The sequence below is a fragment of the Canis lupus genome, chromosome 15 (assembly GCF_048164855.1).
Source record: "Canis lupus baileyi chromosome 15, mCanLup2.hap1, whole genome shotgun sequence".
Classification (NCBI taxonomy): Eukaryota; Metazoa; Chordata; class Mammalia; order Carnivora; family Canidae; genus Canis; species Canis lupus.
Genome location: NC_132852.1, coordinates 13,172,460 through 13,188,874, shown reverse-complemented (window position 1 = coordinate 13,188,874; position 16,415 = coordinate 13,172,460). Strand labels below are relative to the sequence as shown.

Sequence of the window (16,415 nt, the reverse complement as noted above, 5' to 3'; positions counted from 1 at the left end):
TAGAGATAGAGAGAGAAAGAATGTGTGTGTGTGAGTAGGGGGAGGAGCAGAGGGAGAGGGGCAAGCAGACTCCATGCTAACAGAGCCCGACATGGGGCTCAATCCTAGGACTCTGAGATCATGACCTGAGCTGAAATCAAGAGTTAGTCATTTAACTAACTGAGCCACCCAGGTGGTCTTTTCACTTTTCTTTCTTTCTTTTTTTTTCCTTTTCACTTTTCTGATGGTTTCTTTTGCTGAACAGAAACTTTTTAGTTTGATGTAGTCCTAGTTGTTTATTTTTGACTTTGTTGCTGAGGTTTTAGGTGTGATATCCAAAATATCATTACCAAGATCCAAATCAAGGAACTTTGTTCTTATGTTTTCTTCTAAGAGTTTAATGTTTTCAGTTCTTACATTTAATTCTTTAATCCATTTTGAGTTAACTGTTGTGAGTAGTGTAAAATAGGGGCCCAGTTTCATTCTTTTACATGTGAATGTAAAAGAATTATTCCAGCACCATTTGTTGAAGAGACTGTCTTTCCTTCATTGAGTAATCTTGGCCCCCTTAGATATTAGTTGGCTATATATGACTGGGTTTATTTCTGGGCTAGTGATTCTACTCCACTAGTCTAATTGTCTGTTTTTTTTTTTTTTTTTTTTTTTTTTTTTGCCAGTACCATACTGTTTTGATGACCATAGGTTTACAGTGTACCTTGAAATCAGGAAGTGTGAGACCTCCTGCTTTGCTCTTTTTTCAGAATTTCTTTAGTTATTTGAGGTCTTTCGAAGTTTCATATAAATGTTAGTATTGTTTTTTCTACTTCTGTAAAAAAACACCACTGCAATCTTGATGGGGATTGTATTGAATTTGTAGGTGGCTTTTGATAGTATTAATAATTTTAACAATATTAATTCTTCCAATTTCATGAACATGGGATACTTTTATTGATGTCTTTTTCAATTTCTTTCAACCATATCTTGCAACTTTTAATGTAGAGATCTTTCATCTCCTTAGTTAAATTTATCCCAAGTATTTATTGTTTTTGAAGCTATTATAAATGAGATTTATTTCTATATTTTTCAGGAATTTCATTTTTAGTCTACAGAAATGTTATTGAGTTTTGCATGTTAATTTTGTATCTTGCAACTTTAATGAATTCATTGATTATACCTAACAATTTTTTGGTTGAGTGTTGAGTATTTTCTATATATAATATCATGACATCTCCAAATAGAGAAATATTTGCTCCTCCTTTTCTAATTCTGATACTTTTTATTCTTTCTTGCCCAACTGCTCTAGCTAGGACTTCCAGTACTGTGTTGTATAGGAGTGGTGAGAATGGGAATCCTTGCCTTCTTCCTAATCTTCGAGAAAAGTTTGAACCTTTCACCATACAATGGTAGCTGTGGGCCAGTCATTTCAGCTTTATTATGTTGAGATATTATCCTCCTATGCCTAATTTGTTAAGAGTTTTTATCACGCATGAATGATCCTTTCCATTTCTGTGATATCCATTTTAACACCTATTTCATTTATAGTTTTATTGATTTGGATACTTTCTCTTTTTCCTTCATCTAACTAGGAGTTTGCTAATTTTGTTTATCTTTTAAAGAACCAAGTCTTAGTTGTGTTAATCTTTCTATTGTTTTTCTGTTATTTCACTTATTTCTGCTCTAATCTTTATTATTTGCTTTCTTCTGCTAACTTTGGGCTCAGATTGTTTAATTTAATTTTAATATGTTAATTTTTGCTTTATATAGTTAGATGCTCCAATGCTGTATGCATAAATGTTACAACTGTTCTATCTTCTTGATGTATTGTTACTTTACCATTGTATATTGATTTTGTCTCTTTTACCATTTTTAGTTCAAACTTAATATGTTAATTTTTGCTTTATATAGTTAGATGCTCCAATGCTGCATGCATAAATGTTACAACTGTTGTATCTTCTTGATGTATTGATACTTTACCATTGTATATTGATTTTGTCTCTTTTACCATTTTTTAGTTCAAAGTGTATTTGGTATGATGTAAGTGGAGCTACTCCTGCTTTTTTTTTTTTTTTTCCTTTTCATCATCATTTGCTTGAAATATCTTTTTCCATTCCTGCACTCTCAGTCTACATGTATCTTTAAAGCTAAAGTGAATCTTTTGCAGGCAGCATATGTTGAATCTTATTATTCATTATGCAATTCTATGCAATTCTTATTTAATTCTTATGCAATTAAATTCTCTAATTTGATTGGAGAATTTAAGTCTTTTATGTTTAAAGCATTTACTGATAGATAATGACTTGCTATTGCCATTTTGTTAATTGTTTTCTAATTGTTTGGTAAATCCATTATTTCTTATCCTCCTGTCTTTTTTGGTATGTGTTGATGTCTTTTGGTATCAGTATGCTTTGACTTCTTTATCGTGTTTTCTTTGTGTGTGTGTGTGTGTGTGTGTGTGTGTGTAATTATCACAAGGTTTTTCCTTGTAGTTACCATGAAGCTTACATAAATATACTACACTTGTACAAACTATTTTTAGCTGGTAACAAATAAGCTTCAATAGAATTGTTATATTTTATACTTTTTCTTCTTCTTTGTCTTTTTAGGTTACTGCTATTATAATATACATATTTTTTATATTGTGTAACTAATAACATTATTGTAGCTGTGGTAATTTTTGCTATATCTTTTTAAAAAAGCCTTTTAAATTAGAGTCATGAGTTATGCACTACTATTTCCATATTACAGAATCTAACTATGACTATTTACCATTTTCAGCAAGATTTACGCTACTTTTTTGCATTTTTATGATTTAATTAGCATTTTTACTTCCCCTTAAAGAACTCCCTTTAGCATTTCTTGTAAGGTAGGTCTGGGGGTAATGAACTTCCTCAGCTTTTATTTGTTTGAAACAGTCTTTATCCCTCTTTTGTTTCTCAATGATAACTTCATCCTGGTATAGAAATCTTGGTTGATAGTTATTTTCTTCCAATATTTTGAACATGTCATCCCATTCTCTCTTGGCCTGAAAAGATTCTGTTGAGAAATCCATCAGTAGCCTTATGAGGGTTCCCTTGTATATAACTTCTTTCTTTTCTCTTGCTGATATTAAAATTCTTTTTTTGTCTTTGACCTTTGACAATTTAATTGTAATACATCTCAGTGTAGTCCTATTTGGGGTCAATCTATTTGAGGTCTTTGGGGCCTCATAGATTGGATGTCCATTTCTCTTCCCAGGTTCAAGAAATTCTCAGCCATTATTGCTTTAAATATGCTTTCTGTCCCATTATCTTCTTTATCTGGAATTCCATCATGTGAATATTCTTTCTTTTCATTGTGGCCCATAATCCAGTAGGCTTTCTTCACTCTTTTTCATTCTTTTCTATCTTTGCTCCTCTGAGCAGGTAATTTCTTCTTCTTCTTTTTAAAATATTTTATTTATTTATTTGAGAGGGAGAGAAAGAGAGAGAGAGAGAGAGAGAGCGCACGAGCAGTGGGGAGGGAGAAGCAGACTTTCCACAGAGCAGGGAGCCTGATGCAGGGCTCAATCCTAGGACTCTGGGATCATGACTGAGCTGAAGGTAGATATTTAACTGACTGAGCCACCTAGGTGCCCCCTAACCAGGTAATTTCTAATGTCCAGGTTCTTCTGCATGGTTGAGTCTACCTTTGAAACTCTGTTGAATTTTAAAATTCAGTTCTTATGTTTTCAACTCATTGATTTCTGTTTTTTTTTTTTTAATGGTTGCTATTTCCTTGTTGAACTTCTCACATTTTAACTCATTGTTTTTCATTAATTTCATTGAGTTATCTGTCTGTTTTCTGGTAATTCACTAACTTTCTTTAAGAGGATTATTCCCAATTCTTTATCTGACAGTTCATAGGTCTCCATTTCTTTATGGTTGGTTTTTGGAGTCGTACTAGTTTCCTTTGGTGGTGTCATATTTACCTGATTTTTCATGATCTTTGATTTCTTACACTGGTATCTGTGCATTTGAGTAATGGGCTCTTCTTCCAGACTTTACAGATTTGTCTTGGCATAGAGACAGTTCTTTACCAGTCAGCTTAGTTTGGGCTTCTGGGTATGTCTGCTGGTAATACCCTTCGGCAGGTGGGACTTGCTATTATGGTCTATTTTTGAGTATGGTCTGTGTTGATTTCTGAGGAAGAGATGGAGGTATGCTACTAGTTGATAACAGTTGGATGGGATTCCTGGCTTGGTTCCCTATCTGAGGCTGAAGGATGGGCTTCATGGTTCCTTGGATCCTCTGGTCAGGCTTAGTAGAGGAATGGGGCTGTGGACTATATTCCCTACTAAATGGGGCTAAGAATTAGCTTCCCTGCCTTGCAAGGCAGCAGGATGGGACTCAAGGCCTGTACAACTTATTGTTTGTGGACCTGAATCAGTCCAGAGTGTGCACTAAATTCTCTGGTCAGGTGAGGCTACTGGTTTTGCTCTGCAGCTGGGGGAAGTTAGAGGCTGTGCTCTCTGTTCAAGTGTCACTGTATGTAGGACTATTATGTGGGTTATGCAGCTTCCTATATGCTTGGGTTAGGTTCCCCAGTTGAACAGGCTGAGGGCTATATTTAGCAAGAAGCAGGGCTATGATTTAAATGCCCTGCCCAGGCACAGTGAAAAACAATAGCTCTAAAACTAGTAAAGCTCTTTGTTGTTTTAACTTGAGTGGACCTGCACCCCATGTTCCTTGGTCAAACAGGGCCACTGATTTGCTTTGCAAACTAGTGGCTTTATCTTCCTTTCTTTCAGCTCAAGCACTGCTGGGCTATGCAGGTTTCAGGTGCTTTCACCAGCCCTTCTGGTCAGTCAGAAGACACACTCTACAGTGGGTGAGGGTATGTCTCAGTTCCTTTGCCTGGGCAGGAGGTGGTGGGGCTGCTCTAAGCTACTTTCAGTTTGCCAAACAGCCTCCCTCATTTCATTAGATTTTTTTTAATTCATTCTCAAACAAACAATATTCATCCAAGAAAGTTTTTAAAGCTTGTGGTACATTTTCTCCCAAATTATTTAGAATCCTTCATATGATGTTTTCTCCCTTTGCCTGACTGTTAAAAATAGGCTACAATGCATTTCAGTATAACTTTTAATGATATGTGATTCCAAGGGAAGGAAACATTATAAATGGCAGCTAATCTGCACTCCTGCTGAACTGGGGTACTTCTGTAACCCCTCCCCGGGACGCTGAACTTACTGTCGATGCACTATTTCATAACTAGGTAGCGGATCCCATGTTGGGTCCCACTGAGCAAGAGTTATAGATCCATGTCTATGTGTAAAGCCTGTCGTGATCCGCTCACATGTGTTTTATGTTTCAAGAAAAATGATTTGGCCCTTGAAGAGCAGTTCAGGCCAGAATTTTGTGTCAAAAGCAGACTGTAACAGAGTTGGCATCCTGCCAGGTGACTTAATAACTAATTTTTAGTGTTTTATAAAAATGCATATAACAGCATTTCTGAGCTACGGAGTACCAAAAACTTTGGGAAAGAGCTCATCCTAGTTAGAAAAAGATAGCCACTGATCTAATTTCCGTGACCTTAACTTTATCCTGTTTTGTCTGCATAGTGAATGGGTTAAAATAGAAGATCCTCAAGTGTTCTGTGCCAACTGTGAGTGAAGAGATGGATGGTGGAGCTGTGTCCGTCCACAGGGAGCCTACGTCTTCATGATGCCTGAGCCACAATGCATGGACTAAAAAGCTGCTGAAAGCCCCAATTTCTCCCTGGAGTAGGGATTTAGATGGGGCAAGACTAAGTGCTTATACAGAAAGCCTGTGTGATGAAAAAAATGCAGGCTCTGACTTCAGACACATAGAGCGCCCTATTTGGGTTCTTTAACCTCATGTGGTTTATTCAATTTCTCTGCTTTTTGGTCTCCTCTCCTGCTAATGAGGCTGATACTTATTGCATTAGTCCACTTGGACTGCCAGAAAAAAAAATACTACATACTGAGTGGTCTAAATAACAGAAATTTACTTTCTCACAGCTCTGGAAGTTAGAAGTCCCAGACCAGGGTGCCAGTAGAGCTGGTTTCTGGTGAGGCCTTCTTTCCTGGCTTGCAGAAGGCTATCTTCTCATTATATCCTCATGCCACCTTTCTTCTCTGCATATGGAGAAAAATCTCCAGTGTCTTTCTTCTCATAAGGACACAAGTCCCATGAGATTTAACTTCCATTACCTCCCCAAAGGCCCCATCTCCAAACACAGTCACTTTTAGAGGTTACAGCTTCAACATATGACTTTTGGAAGGCCACAGTTCAGCCCTCAACATCTCTCTTAGAGTGCTGTTGTGGAGATGAGACAGGGCAAAATGAGGTGACATATGCAAAGCACCTGACAGAGTTCCTGGCCCCCTGCAGAGCCCCAACCAGAAGCACATGTAAATCGACCTCATTACATACTTAAGACAACAAGCAGCAATTGATAAATTTGAAGTTTGCTATGCAAGATACCTGAGTGTACCCACAAAAGGGTGTCTATTTCTTTAAACTTTGTTGCAGATAAATTTTTTTCTATTATAAATAATTAGAAATTTGTTTGGCTTCTAGACTTCGTTTGTCTAAGCCAAGAAAAACTGATAGCATAGAGGGATGCTGTCCAGTGCCCATCCCTTTGCAGTAAACATCTCTTGTGTCTCCAGCTAGTACTCTGTTAGCCGGCACCAACTGACAGTTGCGCACCCAACTGGAAAGCATAGCCAGATCATCAACTCATGTAGGCCTGCTACTTGATTTTAGGAACAATGTCTATGGTATTGTTTTCCAGGAGAAATAATGGAAATAATTAAAGCCGTATGTCAACATCTTTCTCTCTGCCTACAGACAGACACACACACACACACACACACACACACACATACACACACAGATCCTAGATGGTCTTGATCAGCTTGGTAGTTGAAAATTATCCCAAAGGCAGTTAAGTAGTAAAGAATTTCTTCATAGAAAGAAATACATTGAAATAAAACAACTGGGGAGCAAGAAATGTCTTCAAGCTGTGTATGGATAATCAGCCAGTGATAATATTATCTATCATTTTTGCTAAAATGAGCTTCTAATGAATAAGAAAATTTTTCTGCAATGTGTTGATACTGGCTCAAACATTAGTTCTTCTGGCTTCAAACACACGCACACACAAAAATCATTTGAATATGATTTAGGACTCTGTAGCCATAAAACCACATTTTAAAAGTCCTGAAGTATAATAATTGGCCAAAAAAAGAAATGACTAAGAAGAGACATCGAGGGTGTTCTTCGCTTAAGTCTAGAACAATGGGACTGGACAGAGAGAAGATCCAGATGCACGTTGATTCTGCAATAAATATTCACAACTAGGCAGGATCCAGAAGATGGCTAACCAGGTATTAGAATAATTACAATTGTTTACATTTGAAGATGCCTGGAGCCTTTCCTGAAATAACTCAGAAACCCTGATCTTCAGTGTAGATGTATTAGTACCAAGTAATGTGTCAGGCACTGGGTAAAATGAGAACATGTTTTGAAAGTAAAACAGCTAACTATATTAATATAGCAATACTCTTTGAGTAGTATGCTCTTCGTGAATTTAAATTTGCAGAGGTTTTTTTTTTTTTTTCCTCTTGGGGAAAAGGGACCAATGCTTCGCCCGATTGAAGTTGCCAGTAGCTGGCTTTGAAAGGTGATCCTGAGGTTTCTGGGTTCACCATCAAGAGGAAGCTAGACTACTGGCTGGAATGAAAGCAATAGGAGGTCTTAGGTTCAAGTTCTTGGAAGAAGCAGAGAGCAAACATTTCCAACAAAAACAATGGGTGGGGACCTGTCTCTAAGGAACAAAGAGTGGCTTCAGGAGGTGGTGAAGAGAAGCAGTAGCAAGGTCCTCTCAAGTCACAGAATGAGACTATGCTGTGACATTCCTGAATCTGAGTCTGTGACCAGAGTCTATCCTTCCGATGATGCATTCCACCATTACTGAAATTCGGAAGAAGAAGGAAGCATCATTTCTCAGAAAGTAATTGAGTACTGGTTACATTTTATTTGTTCGTACATTATCATTTAAGTTCCAGTTAGTTAACATACAGTGTCATATTGGTTTCAGGTGTAAAATACATATAATACCTGGTGCTCATCACAAGTGCCCTCCTCAAGCCCTATCACCTAGTTCCCCCATGCTCCACCCACCTTCCCCTCCAAGAACCATCGCCGGGTTCTCTATCACTACATTTTATTAACCAGAATTCTCTGTCTTTGGAGCTTAGATTTCTATATGGCTGACTCATCTTTCACTGCTTTAAAGTGCTTTTCTCCGTCTATGTCTTTATTCTGTGTATACGTGCCTTCTTAATCTTCAATTCAATAACTTTCTATTTGCAAAGCATGAACTGAGCCTGTAGAGTTATGCAGAAACAAAGAAGATACTTTGCCTGTGCCTAAAGCACTGAGAGTCAAGGGGGAAGGGGTAGGCGTATAACAAATCACAGTGGCTTGTCTCTGCCACAGCTGTGGCCTGTCTTCCATGAGGGCCTGCGCCCTGCGATTCAGTCCTGCAGAGTTTCTCACAGTCTCATGATAGAGGGGGGCATGTCAGGCCTCTATCTCCACATAGTCTGAAGCCCCTGCCCAGCAACATCCTCAGCTTCCTTCTTGCCTTCACAAACTCTTAGCTAGCATTCACTTTCAATCCGACCTCTGGGAAAGGCATCTGACATCTCAGTTTGATGTCAGTGATCCTAAATATCACACTGTATTATAATGCCTTGCATCACAAAGGTCTGTTTCACAGGCTGTCTTGACCATGAAGCTTAAGGGGCAGAAACTCCTCCTTCATCTGCAGCCCTTGTGTTGGGTGTGTAGGGAGGTAGGAGGCCTTTCAAGATTTCTGAGCAGAGGGAGGGCTGTCATGACTTGATTGTCTCTTACATGTAAAGTGTGTGTGTGTGTGTGCGTGCACACGCATGTATATATTTTTCTGAGATTTTGGGAATACTAAGAAATAACTAATATTCACCTGGTATATAACACAGCTGGCACACCTTACATAGGAAGGGTTTGCACACTAGACAAGTAAACAAATACGGGGTATGCATTTATTTATTTTTATTTTTATTATTATTTTTTTCGGGGTATGCATTTAAATTGAGGCCCCAAAAGGAGGTGTTAGTGATATATGGCAGAAAGGGGCTGGGAGGAATTCCTGGAAATTCGGTTCTAATCATGTCCTTCCTGCAAATCTCCTCCAATTACAGAGAGCACGATAAAGGCCGGGGAAGGAGTGCACTGAAAATGGTTGAATTCATTTTATGATGTTAATGATACAAAACAATGTAATATAATATCAAAATACTGTGCGATGGAATGCTGATATTTCAACGCCATAACTGAAATTGGAATATTCAGCTCCCTATGAAACAAATTATACTTTTGCTGCCTCATTTATTATTTTTTTTTCCAAAGTTATCTCTGAAAAGTCTTTAAATCCATTTCTTACTTTGCCTATTACTAGGTCCATCACTGACATGGAACTAGTTACTCTGCTTTATTACTTTTAACTGCACTCATGAAGCTTCTTTTTTTTTTTTTTTTTTAAGTTCTTCCACTGATTGTAAATTGAGATTTTCTAATTCTGTATTTTATTTCACTTTGTGATTTATTTCATTCTTTCTATCGTATACTTTTAATTTTTAAATCCAATTTCCATATGGGGGCTTGTATAAAATCTAACACCTATTAATTTATGTTGATTTACAACACTGATTTCAGTATACTATAAAATGTTCATTTTAAATGTTTGTACTCATAGATAATGCATATCGTCAAGTTTTAATCTAAATCATTAATACTTTTATTCATCTTTAACTACCAAAGTTCTTCCCGTTTATACGTTTGTACTCAAATATTTTCTAAGATTCATTAAAATGCATTGCCAGAAATGTGTTTTTATTTACAACATCTTTAAGCAGATGTGTGGGTAGGAAAGACCTATTTGCAAAATATTTTAGGAAAACTTAGAATAAAAAGGAAAGTAGAGCTTATACTCTTTTTTTTAAATTTTTTTATTTATTATTTATGATAGTCACAGAGAGAGAGAGAGAGAGAGGCAGAGACACAGGCAGAGGGAGAAGCAGGCTCCATGCACCGGGAGCCCGATGTGGGATTTGATCCCAGGTCTCCAGGATCGCACCCTGGGCCAAAGGCAGGCGCTAAACCGCTGCGCCATCCAGGGATCCCTAGAGCTTATACTCTTAATCACAAATTCATTAAATATTCTTTGGAGATTGACACTGGAAACTGTTTTCATCAAATAAGGAAAAAAATTATATTTCCTGATTTTTTGTTCATTTATCAGTTGCATGGAGACAGTGTAACTGCTATAATTCTCATCCTAGGGACCAGAAGACTTTTATTGCTTAGTAGAAACAAGCTAGGTTTTTTAAAAATGGGATTGATAATGAAACGTGACATGGAAGCATTTTTTTTAATGTTAAAAGATAAAGATTCTTTTATTATCACTTCTCGAGAAATGAGCCCCCACTGCCACTTTCAAACTCAGAATTCTGTAGTCATTGCACAAGTACGGCCTTTATGTGAAAAGAAATATGGATGTCTTTGCCCAGCTCACTCTCAGCTCCAAGGCCTTTCAAAAGGTGTTTTTATTCTACAGTAGAGAGCTTGGTGGGATGCACAGAGGCTTTGGGGTCAGATAGAGGTACATTCAAATCACTGCTCTGCCTCCCACCAGGACCAGGAGTCTGAAACTCTCTGACCCTCAACTTCTGGGTAAATGGTTGATACTGTCGCCGCCCATCTCAAGGAATCATTTCAGGAATGACATACTTAGCACGGTGCTTGATGCAGAAGATGCTCCAGAAACTGCTCATTCCTCTCCTGGCAGCCCACTAATGCAGTATAAATAACCATAGCTAAAATATTGGCAATGTAACTGAACAGGGAAAAAAGAAAAAAAAAAAACAACCCTAAAAAGCAGTCCTAAATAGAGAAATCAGACTGTCAGTTAGCAGTAACACAAACTTTTAAAACATAATTAAAACATACTTAAAAGTAAGTAGATTAAAATCATCCTAGCCTGCAGAGACCAGGAATGCTTAGTCTCTAAGCCATGTGAGGGACTCTCACCACTTCGAAGGGCCTTGGAGAAATCACCAATATTCCAGCAACGGAGAGTCAGCTCCATCTCAGGAGGCAGAAGTAGTTTCTCCAGGTAACTTAGAGCTCTTAAAAGCCCACTAGGGGTTTCCTCTATCCTTTGCAACTCCTGGGATTTAACATAGACAGGAATATTCTTTTTTCATTTTTGCTTTGGGTCGTATCTTCAAAGCGTTGGTCGGGCACGTTACCATTGATGGTAACGTCATAGGGGCTTTATCACCAAACTCCCAGCAAACACGAGTAGCCTTCCCGGGGATGCACTGGGCCCTGGGTGGGGGTTGGGGCCAACCTGCTTTCTGGCCACGGATAAGCTTCTGGAGGCTGATGCAGCCCCCCATCAGCAGGTCCCTCGGTGGGGACTCTGCGCCGGTGAGGTGGCCCCCTGCACTAGACGCCAGCCTCAACTTCTGCGGTTGAACTGGGCATCACTCAGTGACAAACAGATAAGGGCCTATCTCTGAAGGTTCCCAGATGGAATGCTGTTAGACTGTCATCACTGAAATCTTACTGTCCTGCCTTCAGATCTGAAAAGCTGCAGATGTGAAGGGAGGATGGAGGACAGAGAAGAAAGACAGAAAGGGCAGATGGGAGATAAGGAGGCTCCCCCAGCAGAGAGACCCACAGTCGCTCCTGGGAGAGCCTTGGCCCGTCAGAGGGGATGTCAAAGTGCCACTGAAAAATGTGGCTGGCTCTGCTAGTGCGTCCTCTGTATTCCAGCATGTGTTTTTACCATAATCCTCATTTTAACACGTGCAAAAAAGAAACAAACATTTAAAAAGCCCTAGATAGCCAAGACTTTCTCAGTCTTTATTCTTACATTTATTTCCTAATGGGATACGAAGAAGCCAGACCAGAATCCAGATCTTATTGTTGTTGTCGTCGTCCCTGGCATTGATCCTGTTATTACTGGTTATTGTTTATAGGCTGCTTCTTGTTTTCTTTGCAGGATGCTGAGTACGCTTTACACCGAAGCACACCTGAGTTGCCTCAAATAGTTATTTTTCCAGAGGAGATATCTAAATGGACAATGCACGTGTGAGATGTTCGACATCGTTACTGGCTATGGAAATGCATGCAGATGAAAACCACAGTGAGAAATCGCTGTACATTCACTTTATGGGCTATGATATACAAAAAAGTGGAAAAAAAGTGTTGGCATGGACGTGGAGAAACTGAAATCCTGTGCATTGTGGTGGAAGTATAAAATGTAAGCCACCTTGGCAACTGGCTTGGCTGTTCCTTTTTTGTTTGTTTGTTTTAAGATTTTACTTATTTATTTATGAGAGACATACAATTGGAAGCAGAGACATAGGCAGGGGGAGAAGCAGGCTCCATGCAGGGAGCCTGATGTGGGACTTGATCACAGGATCCCCAGGATCATGACCTGAGCCAAAGGTATATGCTTAACCACTGAGTCACCCCCGTGTCCCTGGATGTTCCTTGAGAAGTTAAAAATGGAATTAGCATTTGACCCAACAGTTGCACCCCTGGATATATACCCCTAATTTAAAAACAGGTCCTAAGGGGGCACCTGGGTGGCTCAGCTGGTTAAGCATCTGCTTGGGCTCAGGTCATGATCCCTGGGTTGTGGGATTGAACCCTACATTGGGTTTCCCATTCAGTGGGGAGTCTGCTTCTCCCTCTCTCTCTCCTTCCCCTGCATATTCTCTCTTGCTATCTCCCTCCCTCTCTCAAATAAATACATGAAATCTTTTTTTTAAAAAACCAGGGACTGAAACAAATGCTTATACACACGTGTTCATACCAGCATTATTCACAACGACGAAATGGTAGAAACAAACTGAATGTTCATTAACAGATGAATGGATAAACAAAATGTGGTATATACATTCAATGGAATATTATTTAGCCATAAAAAGAATAAAATAGCCTTACATCTTATTAGGTGGCTGAAGTTCAGAAATATTATGCCAAGGAAAAGAAGCCATACACAAGGGCCATATAATGCGTGATTGCATGTATATGAAATTTTCAAAAGAGCTAAATCCATAAAGACAGAAAACAGATTAGCGGATGCTGGCTGCTGGAGGTGGGGGAGGTGCAATGGGGATTAGGCTTAATGGATACAGAGGTTTCTTTTGGGGTAATGAAAACGTTTTAGAACTACATAGAAGCAGTGGTTGCACCACATTGCCAACGTCCTAAATGCCACCAAATTATTCACTTTCAAATGATTCCTTTTTATATGATGTGAATTTCCTCCCAATTTAAAAAATGTTTGAAAGCATTTGCTCCTTATGATAAACCTGATGATCAACCTGTGATGTGGGCACTATTCTCCCCATTTTTCAGATGTGTTCTTCCCATGGGGATATATATTAGTTTCAGCAGAGGACATGTGGCATTCAGAATGGGACTTGACAAATGATGGAAAATGTAGGACTATACCTTCTGAAGAAGGCATAAAATGACCTGGCGCTCGCTGCCAAGTCCCATTTGTCATTAGTGTGTCGCTGGGAACTGCAGTCCTGGCCGAGAGTGGAAGACCACCTTCCCTATCAGTCTGGCAGTGAAGGAACCAGTAAGAAAAATGGTTGGGAGTTAAGGGCGAAGGTATGTTCTGTGCTTCATCCTCCTCTGAGCTGCAGAATCTTCCCTTAGTCTTTGGTTTCTTCTGATCTTCTTTGGGGGAGGTCAGATATGTGTGATCAGGGAGGAAGGTTGGAGAGAAATTTCCTCACCCACCCTTTTTTACAAACCCACATCTCCAAGAAGATAGGCCATCTGGGTCCTGCTCCTGTCTTCCCGCAATGACTGCCCTGCACATAACTTGCAGAGGAAGCCTCCCGTGAGCTGAAGTGTATCTAGGGAGTTGGCTCCCACCAAATCAACAAAACGCTACGTGCTTTCCCAGACCCCCCTGGTCTACCTGCACTGCAGGGCCCTATGGCCACGGCCCACCGAGTTCCCTTGACAGCCTCTCCCCCAGCCCAGGCTCTCCTCCGGGAAGCCACGGCACCTGCCACAGTCACTACCTTTCCCAAGTACCACCCCCCTTGACATCTCCTCTCCAATCCCAAATTTTGAATGGGTCCCTGATAGTCACTCGATGAAGCCGACTTTCTTTGCCTGGCTTTCAGTGTTGTCCACTAGGTTTTAGACTCATTGCCCCAAACTGTTACCCAATTGGATCTAGCTAGCCTACTTTTTTTTTTTTTTTTTTTTTTTTTAAATAATACCATCAGGCAATAGCTAACATCTGCTGAAGACTTACCTTATGCCAGGCTCTATGTGAAATGCTTTAGATACTTCGTCTTGCTTAACTTTTACAATGCCGAACATGCCAGGTATCACACGAGTGAGGAAACGGGGGCCACAGGGAGGGTGAAACATGTATGACTGGTCAAGATCAGAGTCAGCATTTGAACCCAGGTCCAAGCCTGTGGTTTTAGGTATTTATTTTGATTTTACCTCTCCCTTTCCTGTTTTCATCCCCTCTGCCTCTGAACTCCAAGAATGGCTCCTTTACTCTCCTGCTTTTCTCCAACAAACATCCCTGATGTTCCACCAGAAGGGTCATCTCTTTGTTGGAAAGCAAATGTTTTCTTTCTTGCCGGCATTTATCTTTCCTTTGTTGTAAGCGTCGCACCACTAACTCTGTGATGGTCTTAAGGAGGGTAAGGGACCGTGTCTAATACTCGCATCTCTGACCTTGTCTAACACAATACCTTATTCACAAGAGTTCAGCAATTATTTGTCCAAGGATTCTTATGAATTACCTGCCAGGAGAAAAAATTTCGTACGTAGAGTTGTTTGTTAAAACTTCTTCACGAAATTGGATTTTAACTCCTCAATCTTTTACTAAATGCAATTTTTGATGTTTTGGTAGCATTAAATAAATAGAGTGAGCCTTGGCGAAATATTCCTAATTTTAACATATGACTAACGTGCTTAAAATATTAAGTGCTAAAACTTATTTTTATCCAAGTGTTTTACCTGAACCAACATTGAGACCAAAGGGAAAAGAAATTACTCTTTGTAAATCTGTTACTTTAAACCTCTTATTCTCAGGAGTTTCATGATAGGTCCATATAGAGAAATTAATTTACAGAAGTAGTCAGCAGAACTGCTAAAAAATGCAAGCATGAACTACTATGCACTTTTTCCTTTGTGTGACTTCTGCATATTTCAATATTCAGTTCATCACCTTTAAGATGTTCAAATTCACCAGCTGTAGGAATACTTATCAGATTATAGAGCAGCACTAAAAATAAACTGATGTTATTGAAAATAAGTGAGTCAGCACATTCTTAGAGCTGAATTGTTTTCTCATGTGACTCATACTACTTAACTAACTTTTTCTTTGTGATTGTTCATTTATCATATCAGAAGTTTCTTTGGACATCTGCTTCTTTAAGTACAAAAGCACAAGCTTGTTGAAAACGTTCAGCAGAAGAATAAAATAACTCTCTGGTCTGGATTTACCAAAGCAAGACATTAATGAGGCCAGTCACTATGGGTTTAGCTAAATATCGTTTTACATTATTTTAAGGTATAAAGGGAGCTGTATAATTTTCAATGTTAGCGCAGCCTATTTGCCACCCCCCCCAAAAAAAACCCTAAAATTCATTTACATACAGCTCATAATACTAAACTTGAAAAAGCCCTTCGGCTTAGTTTTGACCAGAGGATATTTTTGATAGAGCTCATCTCAAAATCACTTGGAGTCCAAAGTGTCTATGCAAAACCATTAATCTCAGAATGTGTCTAAACACCAACCTTCAGACAGGCTGCAATTTACCGTTCTCTGTGACAGACAAATAGCTAGGGGAACGCTGTCATCTAACCCTGCTGCTATCTTTAGTAGTCATGGAAAGAAAGGTTTTTTCTCACTGCCTTGTCATAAAAAGACTACAAAATCCATCAACACAGTATAACTTTACATATAAAAGTAATGCCCTGAATAGATATTTCAGTCATCATGTGAAAAATAAACAAGACAGTCTTTAAATCAATGTCATTCACAAGGAATCAGCGTGGACATGTATTGACTGATTTCATAGCAAAAATGGGAAATATATGTAAATTTGACTGCTCCATTTTGACATGGATGCTTTCGGCTATATCTCTAACCTGTATACAGCAAAACCAAACTGCGAAGGAGTCTCGTATTCAAAACTTGGGCTAGTCCCCTTTACAGATGCTTTGGACATTCTTATGTTAGTGGTGCCTGTGTGATGTGTATTCCACAAAATATAAGTTAGCCTAAAAGGCTGGTTGGTGTATGTTAGGATAGGCCTTCAAACGCATGTGGACAGTCCC

At 39.1% G+C, this 16,415-nt stretch overlaps 1 long non-coding RNA gene across 1 annotated transcript in view; it reads left to right on the top strand.

The window, feature by feature from the left end:
• Positions 1-12,325, top strand: part of LOC140604627 (uncharacterized) — a 73,209-nt gene extending 60,884 nt beyond the window's left edge. The window contains exon 3 of the long non-coding RNA XR_012007445.1: positions 12,079-12,325. This is a non-coding gene — a long non-coding RNA (uncharacterized lncRNA). The remainder of the gene's footprint in view (positions 1-12,078) is intronic.
• The last annotated feature ends 4,090 nt before the right edge of the window (positions 12,326-16,415 follow it).